Source organism: Sciurus carolinensis, chromosome 2 (assembly GCF_902686445.1).
Source record: "Sciurus carolinensis chromosome 2, mSciCar1.2, whole genome shotgun sequence".
NCBI lineage: Eukaryota > Metazoa > Chordata > Mammalia > Rodentia > Sciuridae > Sciurus > Sciurus carolinensis.
In genome coordinates, this window is record NC_062214.1 from 11,433,045 (window position 1) to 11,449,761 (window position 16,717).

Here is a 16,717-nt window from a genome sequence, read left to right on the forward strand (position 1 = left end):
AATCCCAGTCACTTTGGAGCCTGAGGCAGAAAGATCACGAGTTCAAGATCAGCCTGGGCAATTTAGCAAGACCCTGTCTCAAAATAAAAAAACAGCCGGGCTTTGGATGTAGCTCAGTGGAAGAGCACCCTTAGGTTCCATTTCCAGTAATGGAAAACAACAACAACAACAGCGACAAAACTCTTCCAAGATTCTTCTGGTACTTTTATGGTGTCCTTTTTTCCATTTAAATCCTTTATCCATTCAGCGTCTTTCCTGGTATACAGTACAAAGTAAGGATTTAGTTTCTCCCCCCAGAAGGCTACCTTTTGGTCCCAAGTTATTTAGTGGATGAAATCCATCTTTTCCTCAGCAATTCAAAACAACACTCCCCTACTCCCCCACACTGGGAATTGAACCCAGGGAGACTCTACCATGGAACTACATTCTATGCCTTTTTATTTTATTTTGAGACAAGTTCTTGCTAAATTGCTGAGGCTGGCCTTGAACTTGCAATCCTCCTGCTTCAGTCTCCTGAATTCATGGGATTACAGGTGGTGCCATTATACCTGGCCTGGAAATACCACTTTTACTAAAATATTAAATTCCTAAAAGTATTATGGTCTCTCTGGGAACTTCTCTTCTACTGACTTGTGGGACTAATCAGGCAGTTAAGTTTTTGTTTGTTTGTTTTTAGGTTGGGATTGTAGCTCAGTGGTAGAGCGCTTGCCTAGCATGTGTGAGGCACTGGGTTCGATTCTTAGCACCAAAAAAATAAATAAATAAAATAAAGGTACTGTGTCCATTTATAACTAAAAAAATTTTTTTTAAAGTAAATTTTTTTAAAATCATTGATGGACCTTTATTTTTTAAAATTTCTTTATATGTGGTGCTGAGAATTGAACCCAGTCACCCATGCTAGGAGAGTGCTCTACCACTGAGCCACAACCCCTGCCCCAGTTAATTGTTTTGATTAGTAATGCTTTATGTTGTTTGCTGTTTGGTCAGACATTTTCAGAAGTTTTTTAGGTTTTCTTATCCATTTTTGCATAAGAATGTTGAACTGGTTCATCTATTTAGAATCCTATTTGCATTTCCACTGGGATCTCTTAACTGAAAACAGTTCAGAGGATATCCAACCAAGTACACAGCTTACATTTCTCTTTGCTCAAATCTTTTTCTGGGTCCTTCTGTAGAATTTAACATTTTTCTTTACATGGATTGTGCACAATTCTCATCGACTTTATTCCTAGGGTTTTTTTTTTTTTTTTTTTTTTTTTTCTTCGTTGCTTTTGAAACGGGGTCTTCCATTTTATCTTCTAATTGTTGACTCTGGAAGATTCCAGAACAGTCATAGGGGAGCAGGCTACCGCAAATAAGTTTGAGAATTACTTATCTAGGTCAGAAAATGCTTCCCAATTTTTTCACAAACACAGCACAATAGTTCACCTTGACTTCCGCCAATCAATCCTGCAGATTGTTTCCTGTTTTTTTTTTTTAGAGACTCCAGCACAGATCAGTGAGGCTGTAGTTTTCGTCTGTGGATGGAAATTTATCATGCACCTACTGTGTACCCAGTGCTGCAATAGGGGCCAGGGATACCATGGTGACAGTCTGAGTCCCTTCTCTCCTAGGGGTCATCTGCCTAGTCCTATGCAAGCAGCGCTACTTGGCAAGTAACTGAATAATTAATTATAAGGGTGCAAAGTTGTCTAAGAGGCTGGGGGTGGGGCAGAGCTAATCTGTCAGGTGTTAACATCCAGTAACACCCACACCCAGGGCTCTGATTACCTCCCAAACTCACTGACTCACGTGTTTGTGTCTCTGCCGATTTCCCTGTGAGTTCCAGACCTGCCAGATTCCCATTTCCACCTGATTGTCCACCGGCATGTCAAACTCAAAACCTGGAAAAATGAAAATTTCTACGCTCCAGAAATCTAGCATTTAAATAAATGCCTGTGACTAGTATTTTATTTTATTATTTTTATTTATTTATTGGTTCTGGGGCTTGAACCCAGGGGCGCTTAACTGCTGAGCCACAGCCCTTTTTATTTTTTATTTTGAGACTGGGTCTTGTTAAGTCCTTGAGGCCTCACTAACTTGCTGAGGTTAGTCTCGAACTTGAAATCCTCTTGCCTCAGCCTCCCAAACCGCTGGGATTATAGGCGTGTGCCAGGCTCTTTGTAATTAGTATTTTAAAGGATACATTTTGTATACTACAAGAATTGTCCCAATTCTGACATCCAGACTTTCCAGCATGAATGTACCCTGACTTTCAAACACACAAAGTCATTCATCGCAGTCTGCATCAACCAGCTTCATTGCCAGCACTCAGTCGCAGTTACTCAGGAGCATGTCAGGTGGTTCAGCAAGCCCGTACCACACCTAAGGAACGCTTCCTGTATTTTACATGCATGTTACTTTTCCATGTAAAGTTCTCTTCACTGTGATTTCTTAAGTACCCAACTCTGTGAGTGATGGTTGAAAGGCTTAGCATGGCTCAGAGAGAAGGGGGAAGGGATATAACCAGGACTAGCAGTCATCTGGATACTTCTCCCACCGTCTCCCCCATCCACGTCCCCATCCCAGACATTCTGCTAAGTAACTCCTGAATTCATCCATTTCCCTCCCAAGTCCATCATTACCTAAGCCAGCCCACTGTCCTCTCTCACTGTGGCAGCTAATTCAGTGAGCCCCACTGGGACCTCCTTCCAGGTCCCTCTCCCTGGACTCACCAAAGGATCTTTGCAAAACTAAAATCGACCATCTTGCCGGGCGTGGTGGGGCACATCTGTGATTCCAGCAGCTTGGGATGCTGAGGCCGGAGGATTACAAGTTCAAAGCCAGCCTTAGCAAATAAGTGGGGCCCTAAGTAAGCAACTTAGTGAGATCCTGTCTCAATAAAAAATTAAAAGGATTGGGAATGTGGTTCAGTGGTAAAACACCCTTTAGTTCAATCCTCAGTACTAATCAATCAATCTATCTATCTGTCTATCTATCTATCATATATCTATCTATTTGACGGTCTCACTTCCTGTTTAAAACTCTGGTTGGTGGGCTGGGGATATAGCTCAGGTCATAGAATGCTTGCCTGTCAAGCACAAAACCCTGAGTTCCATCCCCAGTACCGCAAAAACAACAACAACAACAAAAAATTCTCTGGTTGCCCTTAACATGAAGATAGGGCATCTTAACAAAGATCTATAAGCAAGGCACTGCCTGACCTTTGCTGGTCTCCAGCCTCCTCTGAGTCATGTTCCCATCTACTCTGAGTGGCAGTCACAATAGCTACATGTGTATGTATGTATATATACGTGTGTGTGTGTGTGTGTAAATATATATATATGTAAATACATATATTTTTTATTTTTTATTTGGGTCTTGCTATGCTGCCAAGAATGGCCTCAAACTCTTAGGCCCAAGCTGTCCTCCCACCTCAGCCTCCCAAATAGCTGGGACTACGGGAATATGCTACTGTGCCTGGCCCACATTCTATCCTTGATCTTTGCTGTTCCCCATCAGAGATACCCCTGGATCTAGGCAGACTTTTGTCTCTTGTGCAGTTGATAAAGTACAGCAGATTTTGCTCTCTGTGATGTCCAAGGTTAGATCACTTAAGTAATGTGGCTCTGCATGATGGGTAAAATATTTGCCCTTAAAGCTTTCAGCAGCAATGTGAACAATTTGACAACACTGAAGCCACCATACCATGAGGAACCTCAAATTAACTCATAGAGAAAGATTACATGGGTTGACTCTGTTTTAGTTTGTTGCCTGATGCTATAACAGAACAATTGAGACTGGGTGATTTATAAAGAAAAGAGGCTGGACCTGGGCACGTGACTATAATTCCAGCTACACCAGAGACCCAGGCAGGAGGATTGTAAGTTCAAGATCAGCCTGGGCAACTTAGCTAGACCTCAAAATAAAAAACACAAAGACTTGAGATGTAGTTCAGTAGTACAGCATGCCTGGGTTCAATCCTGGGTACTATAAAAAGGAAAACAAAGGAGGAGGAGGGGGAAAAAAAAGAAAAAGAAAAGAGGTTTCTTTATTTTATTTATTTATATGCAGTGCTGAGAAATGAACCCAGTGCCTAACACATGCTAGGCAAGGGTTCTACCACTGAGCTACAACCTCAGCCCCTAAAAGGAGGTTTCTTTTCACTCACCCCAAGTCTGGGAAGCAGGCATCAGCGTCTGCTCAGCCTCTGGTGAGTAACGTGCTGCTTCAACACCTGGTGGAAAGTGGAAGGGCCAGTGGCTCATGAGGAAAAGGGACACAAGGGGTGGGTGGCTTTGAAACAAGGTGTTCTCTCAGTAACTAATCGAGTCCCACAAGCACACAAATTCACTCATGGGAGAAAGACATTAATCCATTCCTGAGGACCCCATGACCTGACTGCTTCCCAACACTGCCCTCTTTTTTTTTTTTTAAGGGAAGGTATAGTACTTTATTTTTTTACAGTTTAATATTGTAGTAACAGTCAAGTCAAAAATATTAAATTAATAGGAATGACATAATCATCGGAATAGATTGCAATATATGAACATAAACTACAATTAGGTAGGAAAGCAGTTATTCAAACTGAGCAAAACAAATAATTATACCCTTATGATTATTGGGTGATGTTTGTTACTTGATTTTGTTGATCCCATAATCTTGTGATAGCTGAAGTTTTCCTATTAGTTTTATAAAATATGGACTTTGAGTTTGCTTTTTTTATTCAGCATTGAACTTTTTAAACTTTTTATTATATTTTAACTTCTGGTATAGTTTTCCTTTGGAAATGCTTTGTTGAGAATAAATAGACATTGAAAATAATTGTATCTTTTGGATGTCTGTTTGCTTTAAATTGTTTTCTTTTTTTTTTTTTTTTTTGGTACTGGGGATCGAACTCAGGGCCTTGTGCTTACAAGGTAAGCACTCTACCAGCTGAGCTATCTCCCCAGCCCTTTAAATTGTTTTCTTTGTAGAATATTGGTTTTAGATTATTCCTGAGTGTTAACTGCTATTGAGAGATGCTGTTCCTTTCTAATGTATTTTGATGATTGTATTTTTAATTGGCCTGAGCAGAGGACAGGAAATAGCTTTAAAGGAAAATATTTCCTTTAATGTTGATAAGATATAGCTGGGTGATAAAAAAAAGAAATTAGCTTTAGATTCACACATGACTGGGTTGCATTCCCAGCTTTCCTAGTTGCAAAGTGCATCACATTGGGGACAATACTTATGATTAAATATGTTTCCTGATAGGAAAAAGAGGATAACATATACTTGCAAACTGGTTGTGAGATATACATATAGCATTGATTTTAGTGCCTAGCATATGCTTCTCATAGTGAATGACTGAAACAATGATAACTATTATTATCACCAGTATTGTTATTATTTTAAGCTTGCAAATAGTTTTTTTATTGATTGACCATTAGCTGGCTGTGAGTTACGATATATTGGATCACACTAGGAAGGAAATGGAACTTTTTTCATTAAAATCTTTACCAACTTCAGATGACCTCATTATAGTTAATGTCCACTAAAATACCTAAGGTTGAAGTTATCTCTCCTATCCAACACTGCCCTCTTGACAATCAGGTTCCACCGTGAGTTTCAGAGTGGACAAACCAACCACATTCACACTGTAGCAACCTTAAGGTCTTTGCCAAATTCGTGACCTACTGAACCTATGGGACATAGTAAGATGATTGCTATTCCTTGAAGTCACTAGTTTGGGAGTGATTTGTGTTCTAGCAATAGTAACCAGAACCTGGGCTATGAGCTGTCCCTCCACAGGGTGGCATGCATGCTTCTCCCTGCTTGAAACATTCTCTGCATCCTTTCTGCCTAGTTACCACTTACTTCAGAGTTCTGCCAAAGCTGCGATGCTTCAGGGTATACCTACCCTGAACCCCTGATATGGTTTGGATGTGAGGTGTCCTTTAAAAGTTCATGCATAAGACAATTCAAGAAAGTTCAGGGGTAAAATGACTAGATTTTAAATTGTAACCTAACCAATGAATTCATCCACTGGTATGGTTTAACTGGGTGATAACTGTAGGCAGGTGAGGAGTGGCTGGAGGAGGTGGGTCATTGAGGGTGTGCCTTTGGGGTTTACATTTTGTCCCTGGTAAGCAGATTGCTTTCTGCTTCCTAATTGCCATGTCCTGAGCTGTTTCCTCCACCACATCCTTCCACCATGATGTTCTGCCTCACCTTGAGCCCAGAGCTATGGAGTCTGTCTGCCATCTATGCACTGAGACCTCTGAAACCATGAGCCAAATTAACTTTTCCTCCTCTAATTGTTCTTGTCAGGTCTTTCAGGATTTCCACAGAGCACACACCATTTGGAGCTTATTTGACCAGGGTGGATGAGCCCTCCGTGTATGCATTTACACAGCCGGGGAGGCACTGCAAACGCAAATGTCAGCAAGAACAGGAAAGTAACATAAATGAGGCAGGGGCAGGCAGCAGACTGTGGCGAAAAGAAAAGAACATGATCCACCTGTAGGGCGCAGTGCCTCCCAGCAGGCTCTCACAGGCAAGTCTGCCTCATTAGTACAGGGTTGATAGAATGATAGCTAATAATTTAAACTAAAAACAAAAAAGAGCCGAGTGCAGTGGCGCACACCTGTAGTCCCAGCGGCTCAGGAGGCTGAGACAGGAGGATTATGAGTTCAAACCAGCCTCAGCAATGGTAAGGCACTAAGCAACTCAGTGAGACCCTGTCTCTAAATAAAATGCAAAAAGGGTCTGGGGATGTGCTCAGTGGTTGAGTGCCCCTGGTACAAAAAAATCCCCCAAAACAAAAAACAAAACAAACAAACCAAAAACAAAGAAAGAAAAAGAGGCCCTCCCATGACAACCTGAAGATATAATACTCCTTGTTTTGAGAACTACTCTGAATTTTCACTTTGTGTAACCAAGGAATTGTACTTAACTCAGGCCGCCTGGGATTCAGGAATGGGTTTCTTGGGCTTGTTTTTTTTCTATTTAAACCTAAAGACTGAGAGTCAAGTTTTTTCCAAGGTCCAGGAGACCTCTTGACTACTGCCAAATAATTTAGGAATCATTTGCTTTTTTTTTTAGTTGTAGATGGACACAATACTTATATAAATTTATTTATTTTTATGTGGTACTGAAAATTGAACCCAGGGTCCCCAGTGCTAGTTACCCATGAGCTACAAACCCAGACTGCTTTTCTTTTTCTTGAGTACATGGAAATAAGAAATTGTGACTACAAAGTATGTGACACTAAATCCTGTGTTCCTTCCCACAAGACAAACTAGACATATTTTTAAGAAGGAATGGGAACATGCAAAGCTCATAAAACCCCAGGAGAAGTTGATTTTTTAAAATTATTTTTAGATGTTGGTGAACCTTTATTTTATTCATTTATTTATATGTGGTGCTGAGAATCAAACCCAGTGCCTCACATATGCTAGGCAAATGCTGTACCTCTGAGCTACAACCCCAGTTCAAGTTGATTTTTATCTAAAAATTACATTTAATGTTTCTATTAAAAAACGAAAAGCGAAGGATTTTCCCGTCTCCCTCAATGTATACAATCGCTTTTGAAGAGACTGATTGTGCCTATGACCCCAATCTAATTGTTTACTGGTGAGTTATGGGATCTACTCTGCTTGGAAGTTAATTTTGAAGAAAAAAATCACTTTCAGCAGAGGATTGCGCTGTTTAATTGAATTTGCTTAGTATTGTCTTGGATGGGCATTAAAGGGACTGATCTTTGACTATTTGGGGTGTCCTGAAATTCACTGTCTGTGCATTTTACACGAAGTAAGGAAGCCAGGTTCAGAGAAAGGAGTCCTTTAAGACTTGGATAGCCTTCGGAACATTTTTTGGAGGGCTTCGGCCACAGTCTCTTAAGTTATAAATTTATAGAGAGCCAATTATATTTACTTGGCAAGGAAGACTGAGCAATAGATTGAGAGATACTGAAAGAGATGGAACTCTGGGCCTTGCACATGCTAACTAAGTACACTCTCCACCTCGGAGCTGCGTTCCAGCCCTGGATTTTATTTAACAGTGAAGACAGACCCAAACGGAGCGGGAGAGGGATCACGTGACCCGCAGTTCCTCATTCAGTTTCCTGGACCTCTCACAACCCGTGCGTCTCCTAGAGCTCCGAGGGCTCCCACCTCCACCAGCCTCCCGTAAGAGTGCTGCTGAAAAGCACCGAGTTTATCTCGGGTGGGCGAAAGCAATGGCAAGCGGGCACTTCCGCCTTTTGTCACAGTCGCAGCTGCTGATTTTATTTACGAAGCTTCCCCGCTAGAACGGAAGCTCCACGAGGGCAGGGATCTTTGTCCGTTCTCTCCAGTCTCAGTTCTTCGAGCGGTGTCGTCCTTAGACATAACAGACGTTTAACAAACTGGATAGAAGGCGGAAGGAAGGATTGGGAGCTGAGAGAAAACAGCTGAGAAGGGAGAAGAGGACTGAAAGACAGACGGAAGGAAGCAGGAAGCGCGAGGGACCCAGCGAGGCCCGCGGTCCAGGCCGCGATTCGGGTTCCGCCAGCAGCGCGCGACTCCCACAGGGACTACAACTCCCAGCAGGCTCCGCGGGTCGCCCTTCCGTCCCTGCGGCTCCCGGCACGCCTTGTAAACGCAGGCTCCGCGCAATGCCCGCCGGGACTTGTGGTTCCGGCCAAGGGTGGGGGTGGGGCCGGGCATGGAGGCGGGCGGGGGCCGGGGGCGTGCGCCGGCCCCTCCCCCGTCACTTCCTGCCGGGCTGCGGGCGCCCGAGCGGCTCTTCAGCGTTTGCGCCGGCGGCCGCCGCGTCTCTCTCGGCTCCCCCTTCCTTTGACCCCCGGCCCGGCGGCGCCCGCCTCCTCCGCGGCCACTCCGCCTCTTCCCTCCCTCCGTCCCTTCCTCCTCTCCCTCTTCCTTCCTCCTTCCCCTCCTCGCCGCCGCCGCCCAGGACCGCCGGCCGGGGGAAGAGCTCGGGGCAGCAGCCAGGTGAGGCGGCCGGGCCTGGCGGGGCCCGCGCGGGCGCCGCGGCCGCGGGGCGGTGGGCGGCGGGTGGGCTAGGCCTCGGCGGGCCGCGCGCCCGGCCCTCCCCAGGCGCGTCCCCGCCCGCGGGGCCTTCCCGGAGGAGGCGGGTCCTGCTGCGCCCCCCGCCCGGCGCCCTCTCTCCTCCACCCTGGCCCGGGCCAGAAACAGGTGCCGCGGCCGCCTCTGCTCCCGCGGCGCGCGCCGGGAGGCCGAAGTTGCCCCGGCGGGTCCCCGCCTCGCGGCCCGGCCCCGCCGCGCAGACCTCCCGGCCCGGGCCGGCGGCGCAGGGGTGCGCGCTGCCCGCCGTCCAGCGGGAGCAGAGGCAGCACGGAGAACTCTGCCTGGTCGGAAGAGGGGCTCTCGCCGTCGCTGCCCCTCAGGGCTGTTCGGGCAGCGAGATGGGGCGGGTAAGGCGCTTCTCAGTGCCGGAGCCACAGCGCGTCCCGTCCACCGCCCGCGGGTCGAGAGCGCGGTAGGGGTGGCGGGGACCCAAGCGGCCCACCTGCACGTTGGGTCCGGAGGCAGAGCTGCGCCGCTTGCCCACCGCCCGCGCCCGGGCTTTGTGTTGTGCTCGCCTTTGAAAGGGGCTCCCGCTGGACTGGGACGCTGTGGGGCCGCCGTCGGTGCAAGGTAGACGCTGCTGTTCGTCTTCTGTCGGGCCGACCGGCACGTCCAGCTCCGCTGGAAGGGCGACTGTCCCTGCTTTTTGCCATCGCTCAACTTCTCGTCATCCCGTTTCTGGGAAAGTTGCTGGCAGAAGCTTCCCTCGAGTTGAGCAGACCTTTGCGGGCACTTGCTGTGGTCAGGCTCTGGAGGGAGAATGCCCTTGCGTGCGCTGGGTGTCCACTTCTTACCTCGTAAGCCGCGGCTTCGCTGTGATTGCTGCCGCGATCTCCTCGGCCCTGTTTGCAGACTCTGCTTCGGAGCCCTCGCCCCTTCTCCCTGTCCCCTTGCTGGTGTGGAAGTTTTCTTCCGCTCGGCAGAAGTGCGCGAGTCGCGTGTTCTGCCCCTGCTGTTGGGGACCTTCCTGGGGCTGCTCTTCCCTGCTGCTTACAGCTTTCATCGTTGAGAGGGTGGTGGAAATAGACCTGGACGAAGTTTTGTTTGATTTTGGTCTTTAAAGAATCTGTGCTTACCAAAGGTAGATTACATGGCTACTTGTTGAAGTAAAAACTAAAAATACAGTTGGAGCACAGAGGGGGGAGTCTGGTCATAGTGACAGGTGGGAAGTAAGTACACCGCTGCATAGGTGTGCCGTCTTTAAGGACTCAGCTTGTGCATGTTCAGAGTTGCCGGGAGAGTAACAGTGTGTGTGCGTTGCCGAGTGATTTTGTACCTTAGGATTGTTTTAGGCAGTAAATTTCCTTGGTGAACTCAGACCGGTTTTACACTCATCTCTTAATGATTCTGTGTCCTCTGTTTTGTGACATTTTCCTAAAATTTTCTGACAGAGTCAGGAAATAGTTTCTAGTTTAAAATCATTTTTCTAGTCTGAAATCTTTGTTTAAATGACTCCCCCAGCCCCCATCTCATTACTGGGGATTGAACCTAGGGTTGCTGAACTAAATCCAAGCCTCCCCCCCCCCCCCCATTTTATTCTGAGACAGAGTCTAGTTAAGTTGCCCAGGCTGACTCTGAGCTTGCCATTTTCCTGCCTTAGCTTCTGACTGGCTGAGATTACAACTGTGTGATGCTTCTCCTTTGCTTGAATTGCTTTTTTAAAAAAATTCTTTTAGTTGTCAATGAATCTCTATTTTACTTATTTAAATGTGGTGCGGGAATTGAACCCAGTGCGTTACACATGCCAGGCAAGTGCTCTTCCACCAAGCCCCAGCTCTCGAATGGCTTTTTAACACCTAAACAGACAACTGAAGCTTATCTCCTGCCATATTTGTGAATTATAGTAGTGCAAGGGAACTGGTATTTTAATAGCCCAGTGTATACCTTAAAAACTTTCAAAAAATCTTTTTTATTATGGAAAATATACAAAAGTCAAATAGTATGGAGGACTAATGTATTTGTCACTCAACTTGACAATTATTAACTCATAGCTAATGAGTTTTGTTTTCTGTTGTGCTCCTTCCCCTAAACTGGATTATTTTGAAACATCCTAACACGTTTTACAAATATTAATGATTTTGACTTTTACCAAATTGCTCCAAGCTGTCAACCTTTCACAAAATTTAGTATTCTGGTGGTTCTTATTTATTTATTTTGTTGGAATCCTCATCTCAGTTTATATGTGATTACTGTACAGCTGAGTCCGCCTTCGATTCAGGGCTTTCCCCTCCTCAGACATCCAGAATTTGACCTTTTTTTTTTTTTTTTTTTGCGGTGCTGGGGATTGAAATCAGGGCCTTAGTGCTTGTGATGTGAGGCGAGCACTCTACCAACTGAGCTATCTCCCCAGCCCAGAATTTGGCCTTTTGTTGTACAAAAGCAACACTTCTTGAGCTGTTCATGACTGAAAAAGCAATCAGAAATAGATTCCTCCAATTCTTTTTTGGTGGAGACCTATGTGTTAAACTACTTTAAAAAGAGAATAGCTTTGTCACAAACTACAATTAATAATTCATAATGAAAACTTGCAGTTTCTTTGTAGTACTTATGTAAATATATTGCTTTTACCTTAGGTTAAATGTTTAGCAGAGGATAATTGGTTTAAAATTCTTTTGTTTTAGAATTGTTTCCCAAAGTTTCCCCATCTGTGTAATTTACAAACAACAAATTTACTAAGTATAAAGTATACTAAGTATAGTTTTTGTGACTAGTATGAAATCATAGCATAGGTGTTCATATTTTCTTTGTTTTTCATACTTCCTTGTTCATATTTTCTTGTCTTAGAATGGTAGTTGGCAAGAATATGATAAATGTTTGCCATTGTTACTTAATTAAAAAATTTGTCATTAAGAGTTTCTAGCATTTAGACCTGTAATATTGTTATTTCAGTTCTGTATGTTTACTTTTGTAAAAAATTTGTTGTTGATGAACCTTTATTTATTTATTTGTATGCAGTGCTGAGAATCGAATCCAGTGCCTTGCACGTGCTAGGCAAGCACTTTACCACTGAGCCACAATCTCAGCCTTCTGTATGTTTACTTTTGAGCTTGATTAGTTACAGAGGAAATGTTATACATTATGGTTTAGTTATTACAACCTGGGAGGTGGTGAGGGCTATGACTCTTAGAATTAATTTAGGATAAAGCCCCAATTTAATATCCAGAAAGGACATAAAACATTTTAAAAACTTGTTTAAGCTTGGACTTAAACTTTTAAGTATTTAGAATTGTTACCATAAATACAGTCTCTTCAGAATAAATTGCTCTCTTTTTAAGATTCAGCCAGAAAACCCATTTATATACAGATTATTTTAAGTTTAGAAGTGAACATGAGTCATGGAACATTTTCCCTCATTTTTGAAGGAACCATCAGTATTATTCTGGTGTAATCACAAAACTGCTTCTTTATCCAGAGTTGCCCCCAATAAGACAGTACAGATTTTTTTTTAATATATATATTTTTAGTTGTTGATGAACCTTTTTTAAATTTTTATTTATTTATGTGTGGTGCTGAGAATCGAATCCAGTGCCTCACACATGCCAGGCAAGAGTCCTACCACTGAGCCACAACCCCAGCCCCAACAGAGTGGATTTTTAACATAAGTGGCACAACAGGAATCCAGTTTGAAGGTAACTTTCTTTGAGGCCCTTTATTGGGTGGATAAGAGTGAAATTCACCAGCTTAGAGACCAAAGTCACAAGAAAAATGTATCTTTGAGGAATGGTCTAGGCAGTTCCAGAACCTTTATTTTTATAACCTTCCAAACTGGATGGTCTTATTTGTTGTGAATACTTAGTGAAACAAAATTGGTCAATTTGAGGAAATGTAAATTCTTCCTTCTCAGATGAGAGCTCTTGGATTTGCTTTCTTTTCTTTTAGATTGGGATTTTAGAGACTAAAAATGTTTACAGAATTTCATGACAGATTTGTTTGACACTTGATCTATAATATAGATAATTGATTTCTGGTGGAGATCTTTCTGGTTAAAATGCTTCTGGTGTAATTTCTTATGTGAACTTTTTTTTTTTTTTTTTTTTTTTTTAATAAAAACTGTCAGAATCAAAGCTGTAGCGTGTATACTGTTCCAAACAATATGAGTTGTAAGTTAGAGATTGGATCATGAGAAGACATATTCATCGATGTAGTTATTTTCCCCCAAAGTTTTATTATGAAAATTTCAAGCATATACCACAGTTTCCGAAATTTTAATGTTCATGTCTTTAAATACCACCTACTTTCTACCATTCACATTTTACCATACCTCCTTTTACATGTCTCTTCATCTCTTAATACATTAATCCATTTTATCTTTGATACATTTCAAAGTAAATTGTAACAGCACATGAAATACTTCTGCATGAATATTTGTTACAGTTTTTGTTGTCTTTTTTTTTTTTTTTTTTGTGGTGCTGGTGATCCAACCCAGGGCTTCACTCATGGTAGCCACACAATCTGCCACTGAGCTGCATATCAGCTATTACATGTAATTTTAAATTGAGATAGTTCTATAAGTTACTCTAAAAGCCGAGAGCTTTGTTGACTTTTATTTCTAATTTTACTTTGACCCTAGAACTCTGCTTTTAAAGCAAATTGTTTATTGAACTTTTGTACCAAGATACTCATCTATAAATCAAGTATTATGAAGCTTAAATCTTGTTGACCAAATCCTTTGTTCTCACCTACTAAAGAGATAATAGGATTACAAATATATAGCTCTGTTGATCTTATCAAATGCCACTGGATGGATTGCTTGGTTATCTATCTTGTCAACAACTTAATGCTCTGAACTAAAAATGTACTGCAAAGAAAACTAATATTTTAAAAAGTTAAATGGGAAATAATTTAATTTTTGAGTATTTACATTCCCTTAGTAGTGAATCAGATTAATGTGAAAGTAATGTGTTACCAGGTTAGCAGAGGTAGAAACCAAATCTGCTGTTCATTGTATTTTCTGGGATTAAATGTAAAGTTCATCTTTTTTGTTAAAGGCATATATTTAAGGGTCTCCCTCAAAGTGTAATAACTGAAAACAAAAGTGGAAAAATTTACCCAAGGAAGTTATTTGCTTTCAATTAAAAATTAGACTGCTAAGTGTTAAATCTGTAATCTCTCTGGCTTCTGTTTAGGGTATAATTTGGGAAAGTAGTGTGAATAACAGTTTATAACAGTAATGTAAGCAAAACTGACCATTTTATTATATGACAGTAGAAGTTTTTTTGTCACCTCTCTCAGACAACAAAGACTATGAAATTTATTTATGGGCCCTGGGGTCTTGCCCCTAAATGAAAGTGATTGTGGAGGACTAAACCCTCCATAGGTTGCCTCTGGATTTGATGAGCTGTGGGATTGGTTACCCATTGAGTGGGTTGATTTTAGTCAGCATGTTCTGTTTCCATATAAAAATTTTTTTACAAATAGTATGTAGCTATAATTTTATATTTGTGGATGTTTATGTGACTGAGAACAGGATTAGTGAATTTGATGGATAATATTTGCTGTAATTTATTGAGCTTTTACCATGTGCCAAGTTAGAATTACAGGGTGAGGGTTATGTGATGCAGAAAAGAAATCAAAGATCAAGTTAGATTTATCTAATATAAAAGCTGCATTTCATGGAGCTTTTCTTTTGTACCAAGGATTGAAGTAGACCCTTTATGTGGTATTTCTAATACTCGGCAAGCATCTTTGCAGAGTAAGAATACTGAGACCCTTGAGAGGCCAAGTGACTGGGAAGAGTCCTGCGCCACCAGGTGCAGGTTAGTGGCAGGGCACGGGGTGGTCTGGCTGCAAAGCCAGTGCCCTTTCCATGCAGCCATGCTATCTTTCTGATCGTGCTTAGCTGCTTTTATCTAGGATAATCGATTCTGCTTGTCACCAGTGCCACCCTAACTGCCCTGGGATAAATTTTTTTTTCTCCCAGGATGAACTTTGTTCATTAGAACCTTAGGTCAATTTGAAAGAAGGTCTGCTTAGGTAATACTCAGTCTTTTAAATGGGCCCTTTTGTTTGTTGTGTCAAATTAAGATAAAACTTTAAAGCTGATTCACGGTTTGTGTGTGGAAGGGGTTAGAGGTAAATGGGAAGGGGGATATTTATTAACTTTGATTGAAGGATGCTAACTCTCCTAAATTATTATCCTTGAAATTTGTTAAAAATCGTTATTAACTATAGTCAAGGTTGCTAAGAAAATGAGTTTTTTTTTTTTAATTATTATACTTTGCTTTATTAGAAAAGCATTAGCTAAGTTTCCAATTAACTTTGTAGGTGTTTGCTGCTCTTTTACTTCCCAGCTGTTTCTAAGATCTAAATCCCAGCTAATGGTGTTTAAGGCAGTGTCCTATTTAGTATTGAATTGCTTCCTAAACAGTTTCTCTTTTACTTTCTTTGAAGCGATTATCTCCTGAATCAGAAGTCTCTCTGGTTCTTCACCAGGCAGTTGTCCCTTAGGGCTAGTCTTGAAAGTCTGGATCAGTGAAATTAAATCTACTTTTGGTTTTGTCCTTTTTGGAGATGTTGTGTGAGATTCCATTCTGTGTTTAACCACAATTGAGGCTACTATGTATCTACAGTGATGTTAAGTGTGTCTCATTAATCATAAAAAGGTGTTGGAAATGTGTCTTTTCTGGTGATGAAGCAAACAGATAATGCTGCTTAAGTTGTTACTATATTGGCTTAAGTTGTTAGTGTATTAACTTTGTGATCTCACTGTCTCCTCTCATTCTCTCACATCTTTCCTTTTTCCAAAGTCCTTGCTTTCTATATATTAAGATTGAGGCATGAATTTTCTACTTTTGCAGATTCCACCCTTATATAAATAGGACCATTGTTGATGCCATTGTGATCTTATGCAGAATGCTAGGCAGTCCTCTGTCCCAAAGAGGATAATTTATATGCAATGAACAGTCTGATTATGCTGGGAAGCCTACATTCTTTGTTGTGCAATTTACCCAACCTGCTCATTGAGGCTCTGTGACCCTTTACCTAGATGACAGTCACATAGAGTTAGGTAAATAGTGTCCTTTTGGTTTGTAGTAGGGTAAACCATCATGGTCTGTAATGTTTAGCTGTAACTACTGCTAGATAGCGATTTCTCTGTTGAGAATTTAAGCACTAAAAGAATAAAATATTTTTGCATGAAGTCCTTTCTAAAATTTGCTACTTTTTTTCTTCGTAGTGTATTTTGAATGTGCTTTATTAGTAACATATCAGTTATGGTGTAACTTAATAAGTAATATTTAATAGCTAACCTTAGTGTGGCATGTCATAGTTTACAAGCATTTCACCTATATTACCAGTTAATCCACCCAGGAATCATGTGATTACTACTTTAGTTACTGTATGAAATTGGTGGTGGTAGCAGCCCTATTTTATATATTAAAAAGTTGAGCCTACAGATGTAACTTGTTGAGGTATATTCAGCTGAGTGGTGGAGTTGGGAACTAGACTCAGATCCCCTTCAGGCGTCTTCCATTATACCCAGCAGCTGTGTGCTAGCCTGCTCGCCGGTCTCCTAAACTAACAGTTCACGGCCAGGGAGCTTTTATGGTGTTAGGTATCTTTTTCAGTTATGAGGTGATATGTTTTATAAATTATTCGTTACTAATTAGAATGCTACTAGAATTATTTATTTTAAAAATTCGTAGTGGGTTCAAGGTTTTTATTTTTAC

General features: G+C 41.9%; 1 protein-coding gene across 7 annotated transcripts in view; it reads left to right on the top strand.

Moving 5' to 3' along the window:
• Positions 1 to 8,706: 8,706 nt before the first annotated feature.
• Positions 8,707 to 16,717, top strand: part of Stau1 (staufen double-stranded RNA binding protein 1) — a 54,304-nt gene continuing 46,293 nt past the window's right edge. For 3 of the 7 annotated variants that reach the window (XM_047538774.1, XM_047538776.1, XM_047538777.1), the window contains exon 1: positions 8,816 to 8,954. The gene's annotated coding sequence lies outside the window, so the exon portion shown is untranslated. Of the gene's footprint in view, positions 8,955 to 9,161; positions 9,398 to 16,717 lie in introns of those variants that run through there. The other 4 variants (XM_047538772.1, XM_047538773.1, XM_047538775.1 and 1 more) reach the window with 4 other exon arrangements.